The sequence below is a fragment of the Pteronotus mesoamericanus genome, unplaced genomic scaffold, assembly GCF_021234165.1.
Source record: "Pteronotus mesoamericanus isolate MK-2021 breed Mesoamerican mustached bat unplaced genomic scaffold, CSHL_Meso_final scaffold_167, whole genome shotgun sequence".
Classification (NCBI taxonomy): domain Eukaryota; kingdom Metazoa; phylum Chordata; class Mammalia; order Chiroptera; family Mormoopidae; genus Pteronotus; species Pteronotus mesoamericanus.
This window is the reverse complement of record NW_026555308.1, coordinates 49,099,519-49,113,313: the sequence shown is the minus strand read 5'-3', so window position 1 is coordinate 49,113,313 and position 13,795 is coordinate 49,099,519. Positions and strand designations below refer to the sequence as shown.

At 39.4% G+C, this 13,795-nt stretch overlaps 1 pseudogene; it reads right to left on the bottom strand.

Annotated features, from left to right (window-relative positions):
* Positions 1 to 12,820: 12,820 nt before the first annotated feature.
* LOC129083556 (60S ribosomal protein L15-like) lies at positions 12,821 to 13,298 on the bottom strand (annotated as a pseudogene).
* Positions 13,299 to 13,795: the final 497 nt, after the last annotated feature.

The following is a 13,795-nucleotide window of genomic DNA, read 5'->3' as shown; positions in this document are numbered from 1 at the left end:
TTGTGAAATTTTGAGAAGACAAGTAGCTCAGTATTCTATTAGTTTATTCTGTTGTGTTCTTAGATCACCATTAAGCTTCAATTACTCTGAAAACTTCTACAGCAATTATTTTTCATTTTGATTTAATTTACATGGTATGCTGAAAAAAATAAGAAAACATTAATCATTTACTTTTAAGATTTTATTTATTTATTTTAGATAAAAGGGAAGGTAGGGAGAAAAAGAGGGAGATAAACATCGCTATGTGAGAGAAACATAGACTGGTTGCATCAGTTGTCTCTCACACCCACCCAAGTAGGGACCAGGCCCACAACCCAGGCATGTGTCCTGACTGGGAACTGAACTGGCGACCTTTGGCTTTGTGGGACGACGCTCAACCCACTGAGACACGGCAGCCAAGATGTGTTAACTAGGCTTATTTATTTGTTTATTTATTTATTTTAAGAGATTTTATTTAGAGAACATGTTTTAATAAAATAAAAAATGATTTTTTATTAATAGCTTAGACTTGCAGTCTGTTGAAAGGATAATAGATAACTTTCCAAAGTCCTTCCAGATTTATATTCTGATAGACCTATGACTAAAATTAATCTTGGCTCCCTCTTGATGAGTTTATTTATTGATTTGCATAGCAGAGCTATTTGCACGTTGTCTAACTATTAAAAATAGCTATAAAAATGAAACATTTATTGACTGCTCTGGATTCAGTGAAATGAGGTCAGAAAATAGCTTTATTTTTCTCCTACCACATGACACACCTGATTTTTTGGATTTTCCTTCCCCAGTATTTGATAGCATTTAAAACAGATCTTATAGTCAGTCATTAACAGGTGTTTAAAAGTCCATCCAAACGCATTTTAATCTTGCTTCCAATGTAAACTTTTTTGCCTTTAGGATCAGCCCTGACCCTGTTTTAGGGATCAGTGATGTGGGCAGCAGGGGGACGTGTTAACTTTTCTTTCCATCTCTTTATTTCAAATCTTCTTCCACTTCTCCACTCACAGTGCTTTGGTTCTCTGGATTCAGGTGAGGAGTGTCATACGGAGCAAAGGAGTAAAAAGGGGGGCAGTAAAGTACAGTGGTTAAGAGCATGTATTTCGTAATTAGATACCTGGGTTTAGACCATCTACCACCCACTGGCTTTATGACTTTGGTTATAACTCTGTAGCGTCTCAGTTTCCTCATTTATGGTTCAATTTGAGTAATTATTTCTGGTCCTGAGGATTATATGAGTTAATTGATACAAAGCATTTACTCAATACTTGTTAGTTGTTCTGGATATTACTACTGAGTTCATTATTACTGGGGGTATTGGCCTTTCTTCAAGGAATGTGTTTTGGGTGTTGATTCCTTTTGATTTTCACAGACATCAGCTGTTAGTTCTCTTTTGTTGGAGGATGTTATGGGTCTTCTGCCCTCTTTTGCCTCTTCAGGCATCTCTGCACTAGTTTCTTGATGCTTGCAATGCATTTGATGGCTGACACTTTTCAACATCCCTGTCCCAGCTTCTGCCTTGTCACTAGCCTTGAGAGGCTGTCTCTCAGGTCAGGCAGATTGAACCTGGGAAAAACGCATCTGGGTTCAGCTGATTGCTCCAAGTGCAGGCCATTCCTCTTGTTGGTCTCTCTCCTTTCCCTGCCATTCTGGGATGCTCCAGCTACCTCCTGCCTATAGGTCCCTTCAGGGCCTCTAGTCTGGCCCTAGTCTGCATCTTCCTGCATGCCTCCGACACCTGGGGACAGATGTTAGCGTGTCCCCAAATACTCTTACGAGTGTGGCTACACATTTTTCTTTTGCCACTCAGCAAAATTCCACCTGAGTGGTGAAAAACCTGCAGAAAACCTTAATCTCTCTGAGTGATTCTCTTAGGGCTCCTTTTACTTGCATTTTGTCTTGGGGCAGCACAGCACTCCCCGCTCCTGCACAGCAGGGTGAAGAGAGACACAGTGGCACTGTCTTCCTTGAATTCATTTCAAAGGCTCCTCTTCCATGAATCTAACTCATCCTACGTAGGCCACTGACTATGCTTGCTGGTCGTGAGATCCTGTTGGCTTTACCTGCGGAAGCCCTTTAGAATGTAGACTATCCATCAGCTTTTCTTAGCTGTAGCCAAAATTTGGAGTCAACAAAAAACATCCTATTTCAGATCCTGCCATAAATGGTAAGGTCATGTGCTATAATAAGGGCTGAATGATGTGGCAGATTAAATTCCAACATATCTATGTTCTGACTATCTAGACCTGCATCTGTTGTATTGTTTATATTAATACAGATGTAAGTAAGTGATTTCATTTGGCAAAGTATCATTATTTTTATTATAGAACCTCTTGTTATATAAGCAGGGAGAAAAGAACTTAAAAAAGGATCCCCATATTCTATGAACTTAAACTTTACATCATTCCTCTTAAATATAACTTAACAGCACCTAAATATAGAAATACTTGTTTTCTTTCTAAAAATTAAGTATTTCATGTTGATAGCCATTATTAATAGTTTGAATCTAATGTTGTGATCATACCTTAGTCATGGTCAGAATAACCCAACCCAAGTGTGGTCATTTTTAATTTTAGTCATGTGAGTTTCAAATATAATTCTAGAAGAATCTTGAGAGGGCACTCATCTAGGCTCAGAGCCATCCCTTGGAACTTTATGCAAAGATAGAAACGTTTGTTCTCCACTAATACATGTGGCTATTGAACACTTGAAATGTAACAAGTATGACTGAGGAAATAAATTTTTAATTATATTTAATTTTAATTAATTTAAATTTAAATAGCTACATGTGACTAGTATCTACTATTTTGGACAACTCAGTTCTATTTTTACACAGTCACAGTTAAATCTAAACAAATAAATAACATTTTTCTTTTGTAAGACTGATTTTTTCCATAAAAAATAGATTTATTGAGTAACATGGAATTAAATATAGATTCCTCTGCCTCAGATTCCCAACTTTATTGAGTAGAATAATTTAAAGGAGAAAATTAGCATTGTCTTTTCATTACTAAAAATCCTAAGCAATGACATTTTAGTATTATTAACACAGCATTCATTTAGGGATCTTCCTGGACAAGTGTTTGTCTAGAGATGTAGAATTCACAGCATATTATCTATTTTTTATTTTTGTAAAGAGTCCCTCATATTAGTATCATTCTAATGCTAAGGGTGGGGTAGCTGAGCGTGCGTGCAGTGGATAAAGTGACCTGCCAGATACCACACATGCGCTAGGGGAGGGTTAGGCTCAGTTCACAGAAAACCACGTTTGCTAAGGACGCAATGCTTGCGGCAGACACTGGGTCATATGTGGAGGATTCAGAGGCAATAAAAGCTTTCCTGTGTCCTGTCTTGGGTCTTTTGGGCACCTCCTGTCTGTCTTCTATAGGGGATTGGGGGAGGGGAAGGGTGGGGCTGGCCCGGAAAAGTCGCAGCTCCTCTCCGGGAGGCAGCGAATAGCTTGCTCCATCTGGGTGTCCACAATCGTTCTTTCCTAAGCTTTTTTTGGCCACTCGAGCAGTACTGCCCACTGACTTGCACTGTCCTATATGGCTTGTCTACATCCACCGTATCTTTAAACTCATCCCTTTAAAAATAAATTCTCCTCCTTGCATTATCTGGTGAATGCTATCTAATTAGGGCTGGGACCCAGAGTGATATATTTCTTCCTTCTCCCCGAACAATTTCTGGTGATGTTCGTCCTCCCTTCTCGGGTTGAGTGAAACATCACAAAAGTTACACTGCGTATAGCAGCACGAGGCCTCTCTCCCTCCTAGATACTGGTCAATACACGGAACGCGGTACTGTAGGTTCCAGCCCTCCAGTGGCCCAGCCTGCTGGGGCTGCAGCCTCAGTGCCGATGGTGACGCTCTGCTGAGCTGTGGGTTTGCATCAAGGCAGCACCCTTGGCGAATCATTCCAGTATGGAATCCATACCTAACAAGAAATATTTAAATTCACCAGCGATCTGATAATGAATCCTGCTAACAGATATAACTTTACATATTGACAGGCCATAGAAAGATTTCATTCATAGCGTGGGTGCTCAACGAATGATTTTTGTGGATGACAAAGTTTGGATTTATTCTTAAGTTACAGTGCATTAAAAAACATATACCAAGAAATGAACATTTACACTAGTTAATTATATGAGGTCAAAACATTAAAATTATTTAATATGTCTCAGATCACATAGTTATATTTTAATAGTGATTAGTGAATCTTCACTAAGATTATCATGAGACAACTTTAATTTCTCAGATAATATTATTGAGGCGGCTGCCTATTTTATTCTAAATATTTAGAATAATTTAGAATAAATAAACAAATAGAATAAATAGATTTTTCTAAATATTTATTTTAGAATAAATATTTATTCTAAATGATTTTTCAGTATCTGCTATGTGCCAGACACTGTAGTGGGTACTGGGATTAAAGTAGTGAGTGAGTAGACACTGTCTGCATTTAGGGAGCTTATATTTTATTGGATAAGAAGTATACCAAAGGAATAATTTAGAAATAGCTTATGAATTACAACTGTTGCATGGTAATTTCTTTTTTTCCTTCCCCCCTCCTCAGTCTGCACCCCCTTCCCCATCCTACCTGGAGTCTGGCCCACAGGGAGACCAAGAAAACAGGGTTTTGGGAATTTGACTCAGGGAGACAAATTATCTTTAATGTAATAAAGTGCAGGAGATATATTAAGAGGTGTTAATCATGTTAGTATGAGGAAGTTCATAGCTATATGTTGAGAGTCTGAAAGGCTGACTTTAGTGAAGACTTTTCTCCCCTTGTTTTCTGCCCTCAGTAATGAAAATCTCCAGAACATTTGACAATAAAACATAAAAGAGCGAAGTAAGAAGATGCCCAGAGACAGACTACAGGGTCTGGTTGAAGACCAGACTATGGGGTCAGAGGAGGAGAAAGCCATCTACAGAGACTCCTGAATGCTGTGGGAGGAAGGGGATAGAGAAGTGATCTTGACAGAGATACACCGGTTCTGCCTGCATCTCGGCTGGACATATAGGAGTGCCATGAGCATCTGGAATGCTGCAAGGGCCGGGAGGGGGACCAGCTATCCGGATAGTTCTCAACCATTCTAGTCCCCTGGCAGTCACATCCTCTTGTAGTTTCCTCCTGCATTGGAAAGACCTGACCTGTGTAACCAATAGGATTGTGTCTTTTCAGTCTAGGTCCTAAAAGATATGTGGCTTCTGCTCTGTTCTCATGGGTCAGCCTTTCTGGAAGAAGCCAGCTGTGGTGCTGTGAGGACTATCAAGCTGCGCTACGGAGAAGTCAGTAGGCAAGGAACTGCCTCCTCCTTTTGCTGGCCATGTGAGTGAGCAATCTTGGAAGTGGGTCTTCCAGCCTCAGTTGAGCATCAGATGACTATAGCCTGGGCTGACAATTTGACTGCAGTCTCATGAGAGACTATGAGCAAGAACCACCATCTGAGCCTTTCCTGAATTCCTGACCCAAAGAAACGGTGAGTAATAAAGCTGTGTTGTTTTAAATTGCTATGTGTTGGAGTAGCAATAAATAAAAATATACAGAAAGATGGATTAAATAGTCTATTTGAAGTTTCCACTGCGCTGTGGATTCTGAGTTGAACATGTTGATTGAACCTGAGCTATTTGTTCTTTTAAATTCTCTGTTTGCTGATTTGGCTTAAAACAAGACAAAACAAAACAAAACAAATGAAAAACTCTAGAACTGAGAACTATACCACCCTACCTTTCCACTATTAAGGGTGTGGTGTTCAGGTTACAAGTTCAAGTGCTGAAAGGAGAAATGCAGGGTACAATGAAAGAATTGAATTTGTTAATACAGTTCTGGTCACAGGTGTGAGAGACTGAATAATCTGAATTAAATTGCTCTGTGTGCACCTGTCCTAAGGATCGTCAGCTTGACATTTTCCTGCTGAAATTATCTGGGCTCTCAGTTCCACAGTACAATTAACCTTTTCTTTTTAAAGACACTTATTTAAATCAATTTCTACTCTAATTTGGATTGTATTTTCAGTTTTTCTTACCCTTTAAAAATCAACTTTGTTGCTGTCTCTTGATAATAGTATATTCTAAAACCCTTTCTTCACATTCTGCATTACAGCTTCATTTCAAAACCCAAATCCTTAAAATTGGCATAGCAAATTAACAATGACTTACACCTCTGCAGATACCTCACTAATGCTTTCTGTTATTTAATGTAACAGTTTTGTCATTGCATGAAAGGATATGTACCAATGATTCTAATAATTGAAATACCTGGAGTTTTCTTTTAACTGGAGAAAAGCCTATTGAAATTAATTCAGTAACAAAAAACCCACTGTATTCAGCAAGGCAGTTTCAAGTAGAATGATACCACTATCTCCCTTTCTCAGATGATGCTATTTACATATTTTACATCCTGAACCACTATGGAGATTTCAATTCTATTTAAGAATTAGCATAAATAAACATGTGAACCAGATACACCTGCCTATTGCTTTTATACATAGATCGGACTCATTCCTGTTTTTAACTTTGTCAAAAAATTAAAAAATCTTCACTAGCTTCACGGAGATTATGAGGAAAAAAAAAAAAACAGCTTCTGGCGCCCTCTTGCGGACAAATTCTCCAGCTGTTAGTCTTAATTGCCAGCTCGGTTGTAACTGGTTTAGAGCAATCTGAAAAGATGAATCACTTTTTTCATTTATTTATGCAACATGATTTGAATTTCTGAAACAGTGTGACTCACTTCTTGCCCAGTTATAGGACTGAGGAACTGAGATAAATTTCTATTAAAGCAAACATAAGACATTAAAAGGAAGCCTTGATAAAGTAATTACATTACAATTAAACTTGATCTGTGGGGTGGGATCGTTTGTTTTCACTTGTAAAGGTAATAATTAATTGCTAAAATACCAGTCCTTTGCTCCCTTCCTTCCTGTTTTAAGAATCTACGAAAGGGGAGCCTTCCATTCAGTATGTCTTCTCTCAGGTACAGGATCAGATCGACCTCAGGCGGGAAGTGTGTCCCCTGCAGGGTCCTCAGACACAATTCCTAATTCATCCCAGTGCCATTTTTTTTTTCTGGCATCTCCCACACGTGGTCTCTCTGGGGCCCCACTTACATGTTAATTTTCTTCCCCTGAGGTCAGGAAAAAATAATTGAGCAATCATTGAGCACTTAACCACGAGCTGGAGTATCCCTACTGAGATCAGCATGGTGCTGGTGTAACTCACCTCTAGGTCACACAAAGCTAGGAATTAGGCTCACAGCATGTGGATTATCTCTGATTCTGCTTGCATTCGCCTCTGTAGAATCTCCAGCTGCCTCCAGAGATCCCCATCCCAACTATTTCTTGGAGTTTCCATTCATGTTCATAAGCGCTCACACTGAATTCTCTTAGCCACCACACATTTTCCTTGCTGTCTGCGAGATGCCGAGGACAGGTAGGCCACCTGGTGTGGCCTGTTTGTGAGTGTGCAAACTGCTGCTGAACACATGGCCTGAGAGGCTGAGGCCAGCTGAGGTCCCTGGGGCTTTGCCCAGTGGCTCGAAATGCCCTGGGCACTGCTGGTGTGCGGAGTTGTAGTTGTGCCAAGGCTTCACTCCAGTTCTTTGTTTTCTCAAATCTGTACTGGCTTCATCTCCACATGAGGAAAGTTCCTACCCTCTGTTTTATTGTCTTTCGGAGGTTTCAGAGTAGTGTTGATTTGGGTGCCCAGTATTTCTCAGAAGTTTGTGCTAAGCAGCTCTTCTACATTTCTGTTAATGGCTTTTCCTGTCGGGTTCTGGCCCAGGTCCCTGGAAAGAGGCAGGGGGCAGGGGACAGGGGTGTGGGATGCGGGGAGAATTGAGGGGGTAGGAAGGGTCCTGGCAGGAAGAGTGGGAGTCACAGTACAAAATGAGCCACACACAGTATCACTCCTCTCAGTCTAGCCGGGGTGTTTTTTATTAAAAGGAACGGCGAGTTTCATTTCCTTGTCTTTCTTTGCCCTTCTCTCCCCACCCCCAAGCAGGTGCCCGGTAGCTCTGATTCATCTATTTGCCAGAAGTGCTCAGACATGTTCGAGTCTAGGAAGCATGCCATTTAGGCTTGTGTGAGGTTCTTTCCATATTCGTTAATGGTGACAAACATGCAAGTGGATGGTCGTGGCCAGGTTAAGGGACAGGAACATCTTTAAATGGAGAGTGTTGGTGGTCCTCTAAATATTGGTTGGTGGTGCTTCTAAAATATTCTAGCAGTTGTTCTTACAGGGAGACCACATCCCATAGAAACCGAGTATGTTTTAAAAATTCTTGAACATATCATGTCAGCATAATACTAAAAATGAGATGCTTTTGCGTTATTAAAAAGTACTTCCACCTTTCATGTGTTCAGCAACCATTATGCAGAATTATTATGAAGCTCAATGTTTACAAGTGTTAAGGTTAGGAGAGACTGAGTAGTCAAGGGCCTTTATAAGTAGGTAGGCAAAGGCCGACTTTAAAGGGAGAATAGCCAGAAATCTGCATAAAGACGTTTTTGTTTCTTCTAATTTTCTGGGTAATTATATTAGAATCTCCCAGCATCTCCTCTCGTCTCTGCCTCTGGCACTTTATGTCGCAATAATACAAACCTAGCTCCTCCTGATATTTAGGTACGTAGCCATGACGGCAGTACTGCCGTGGACAGCCTGCCTGGTTTAGAATTCAGATGCCCCCACTTCCTCGCCAGATCACATGGACAGGTAACCTTAGTTCTCTCGGCCTCAATCTCCTGATATATAAAATGGGACAAAAAATACCGGTAGTACCTACCTCATAGGTTGCAAGACTTCCTTGAGATTATTAATAAAAGCCAGAACAATGCAGGGCATGTAGTAAAAGTATAATAGACCTTTGTTCTTAATAAAACACAATTAAAAATTTCTCACTTAAAGTGAGTTGTCGTATGCCAATCATTCCTCAGTAAAGCTGTTAGTAAAAGTGAGAGAAGAAAAGTTTACATGAAAATTGTTTTCCTAAAAGAAAATGCCAAGCTTGATTTCTGAAAAATCTGGGAATTTTTTCCAAGAAAAAGTCATGGGAAAGACAGACAGAATGGCTATGCTTCCTGAAGCACTTTATGGAGGTACTCTCTGGGGACAACATGAGCTGAGGTCATAAATTGTCCTTTGTGATGAATTTGAAAGACCACTTTACTCTGTTTTATCTCAACCAGCACAATCCGAAAGGTAGCCTCTCTATACATGTGGCTCATCTGAACTGAGATGTGGTGTCAGTATAAAATATATACAAGGGGCTATAGTTAATATATAATACTGTACTGCATATTTTTCAAAAAGATTTTATTTATTTTTAGAGAGAGGGGACGAGGGGAGAAGATGGGGAGATAAATATTGATGTGAAAGAGAAACATCAATCTGTTGCATCTCCTATGTGCCCTGACCAGGGACCAAACCTGCAACCCGCAACCCAGGCATATGCCCCGACAGGGAATCACACTGGTGGCCTTTCAGTTTACAGAATGATGCACAACCAACGGAGCCACACTGGTCAGGGCTATATCGCATATTTGAAAGTTAAGAAAGTGGATCTTAAAAGTACTAATCACAAGAAAAAATTTTTTTGTGAACATGTGTGGTGACATGTTAAGTAGACTTCCGTAATCATTTGATCATTTGGCAGTAAATCCAAATGTTGAATCATTATGTTGTACCCCTGAAACTAATATATGTCATTTATACCTTAATTTTAAAAATTATACACCAGATTTTGAAAATTTAATATAAAAATAATGTAAAATTGTTTGATATTTTAAAATATTGATTACATGGTAAAATAATAATGTTTTGGATATTTTTAAAGGAACTTAATTTGGCCTTTTTCTCTTTACTTTTTAAAAATGTGGCTGCTGGAAAATTTTAAATTTTATATGTAGTTTGAGTGATATTTCTTTTTATGAGATAGGGCTATGATCCAGATACATTTATGCCTTTTCTCAGTGACTCAGGGATACACAGAAAGGACTTTACTTCTGGAAGAAATTATATGGAGATGTGTTTGAATGTCAGACTATTCTAATTATATTAGTAATATTTTTGATATATCCAACACATATAAAAACATATGTAAGCTGCACTCTGGATTCAGACATTATGGCTTCCAATCCAGATGCCACCACTGAATGTCTGTATGATCTTGAACAAGTGTCCGAATCTGTCTGAATCAGCTTTTTCCCCCACTGAGCCATTGGCATGACATTATTATCTAGGTCTATAAACTCAGATGTGCAAGAAATATGCATTTATTTTTCCTTAACTGAAATTAACTTCTATTATGAATACTCAATTCATCTATCAGTGGAAACTGATACCTGGGTAGTGCTAAGATAAGGCAGGGAGAACATGGGGGCCTGGGTGCCATCGTCCATCCTTGCTGGCATTGGCTGGGACATTCTCTCTCCTGCCTGGGGTGTAGTCACCAAGGCAGTTCTTTCTTCCTCATGCCAACAGCAAGGCCTCTTCAGGTACCCTAGGTCTCTCTTCTAAGTGAGAACCACTTTAGGGTTTATGGAAAATGGTCATCCAGTTCCAAAACCTACCCCATAGATGTATTAAGAGGAATAAATAAGATGATCCATGTAAAGTGCTTAGCAAATGCCTGATATAACTTAAATAAATAATAAAGGTAATTATCATTGTTAATATTGTTGATGCTGCTCTCCTCGTTCTCAGCCAATGCACTTTGGGTTTTCAGAGATCTAGTTGCCATAAAATGGATAGGTGAGGTTAGATATTACTATTATTTATTTTTGATTCTTTTTAAGTAGTTGAGAGTGAGGAGAGAAACTGCACACTCTCATGGGAAACATACAAAACAAAATATTGATCTCAGTTACTCATTGGTTCTGATCAAAAGACTGCAGTTAGGATTTGTGCTGGGAAGACACATGCAGGGTAGTGCGGTGAAGACTGCTAGATCTTCTAAGATTGGAAGGTGCCATTTAATAATAGAAAAACAATGTAACAAATACTTATAAAGAAGCTCTGATAACCCAGTAATTGTGTGAAGGATATAAAAGAAGTAGAAATCATAGTTTATGCACATGAAGAACTTGCAACTGGGTACACAAAAAGTACATGTGCCCTGGACAGTGTGGCTTATTTGGATGGAGTGTTGTCCCAGAAGCCTAAAGGTCATGGGTTTGATTTCCTGTTGGAGCACATGCCTAGGTTGTGTGTTTGGACCCCACTGAGGCACGTACAAGAGGCAACTGATTGGTGTTTCTCTCTCATATTGATGTTTCTCTTCCTCTTTCTCTCCTTCCCTATCCCTCTCTAAAATCAATAAACATATCCTCAGGTGAGGGTAAAAAAATACACTTTGCATTTCTAAAAAGAGAGATGATGATGGATTGGCTGACTCTGTATGGTCTCATATGGTGGCAGGTCTTTGGTGGAGGTGCAAAGCTCAGGGTTAAGACTTTGGATGAAGAAACTCAATGTGTTAGTATACTTTGTCCATATAAGAAACATCCAAACTGCAGAGAATTTATATAAAAATTTATTTGAGCCAAACACAGGATACACCTGGAAGCAAGATCTCAGCAGAATGAGATGAATGCTTCAGAGAATATAACAGTTTACAGTTTCTTTTATTTGCAGTTAGGGAGAGAAGGTAAGGAAGATTATATGAATGTGGCATGGGATTACAGGATAGTTAAGATCATGTGCTCTCTTGAGGGTGGTTTATTTCAAATGTGTGTTAACCTAGATGCATAGAAACAATGGACAGGGCTTGCTTAAGGCAAAGGTAAATCTTTTATTAAAAAGTTATATCCCTGGAGCATGACTACCCACTAGGACCTCCTCAGCAAAGAATTTATGATCAGGTCACCTTATGAGGTTACTTTTTTTCTTTTCTTTTTTATTGTATTTATTGGCATGATGCTGGTTAACAAAATTATATAGGGTTTAAGTGAGGTTACTTTCCTTAAAATCCCTTTTTTCCTCAACAGCTTTGAGCTAATAGAAATATCAGAAAATTATTCTAATTAGTCTAAAAAAAAAGCTAATGGGTAATTAGAATGTTGATATATTAATGTATGTGGGGGGCATATTTCTTTCAAATGAGGGGAATGGTCATTTAAAATGCATTGACACCTAAAACCCCTAGAAGATAAAATGAATAATTTTTTCAATTTTTATTAGTATCTACTTATTAATATATTCATTTTGTCCTCTGGCAGATATTAGCTGACACTAAAGTTTTACTTTAAATGTATAAAATAAATTCTTTAGCATCAAAAATTTTATCTACTAATTATATGTTTAATACGAAGATTGGGAAAAGGCTTTCAATATTAAGATTCTAGTAGTTAAAATATCTCAGATCAGCCTGTGGGAAACCAGTGTTTTGCAAGATGACGGTTTGTAAAACCACTGTTACAAATTTTCAAAGCCTTATTATCTTGATGGTTCTTTGCTCTGCACTCGCATTTATTAAGGGATTAGGACTTGATCAGATCTTTGAATGAGGTATTAGATTTGGATTAGAATAAAGAAAGAGGACACATAAACTGGAGAGTGAGTAATGTGCAGGAGAAAGATGTGCCGACAGACCTTTGCTCGAACGCTGAGGGGAGTCAAGCCAGAGACTGAGAGAACAGATTTGTAGGCTGGATTTAATGGGCAATATGTATCATATAGCATTGCACAGTGGCATAAAAGGCATGATATTTGTTGAAGAAAACAAACTAAAAGGCTCATAAATCCTTTTTTTTTACTGTCTTAAATTGTTTTTTAGGTAAGAATTTTATAAACATTACTTATATTAGCAAGAATGGAGCTGGGGAGTATCATGCCTTCTCCCAGCTGCATGGCTTGTGGCCCTTTCCAAGGTCGCTCTTGCTGTCTGCAGACGGGCAGCCCTCGCACCTCCCTGTGCTTGATCCGGATTCCATCTCATCGCTTTATGGAATGGATCAGTGAGGGCAACTTCAAAGAGTTTGTATGTGTAATCTTCACCATCCCAGGAAGAATTCAGGACTCTCAGAGCCCCATAGCGACGCCCAGCTTGCTCCCCGGCAACAGACTGAAGGCTTTGAGCAAACTGTACCTGGTTAACACCCTGAGGGGACGGGCCTGCCGTAAGCTGCACCTTTAGGAACGGGGTGTTGGTGGCCCCCGGGGGCACAAAAGGATCCAATATATGACATAACCTTGCTTGGCCTTGTATCCCAGCCTGCTCGGGGCTGGGTGGGGTCCGGGGGCCCTGTGGAGCTTGGGGCGCCGGGGATACTGACAGCTGGGCGCCTGAGAAGGAAGCATTTGCATGGGACTGCCGCTCCCTCCAGAGCCCCCGGGCGCACGTGTAAACAACCCCCACCGTGGCTTACCTGAGGGCTGCGGCCAGACTACAGGCTCATAAACCTCTTACCAAGAATATTGGAATTTGGTGTGGTAATTTCCACTTAGCAATTGGATGTTGTTAAGATGCTAAGTTATCTAAAAAAATGTATTCAAAGATTTTTCTACCCCACAGCTCCATTTCAAAATGTTCAAGTTTTGGATTGAAAAGGAGTGCTTATTTTGTGTTTAACTTCTGCCAGCGCTTGTTAAAAGTTACTTCACCAGTAGTTCTTTGAAACATTTAGAGAATCAGCTATTCTGAAATATGATGGGAACTATAAAAGTGTGATTTTAAACGCCCTTTGCCTCTCAAAGCTGTCTCATTTTAGATGGTAATTTAATAGATAGGCTCTTTGAGGCCAAAGGTAGCATATGCCACTAACACATCTAATGTAGTTTATTATTCAATCTTCTTGTTTCAA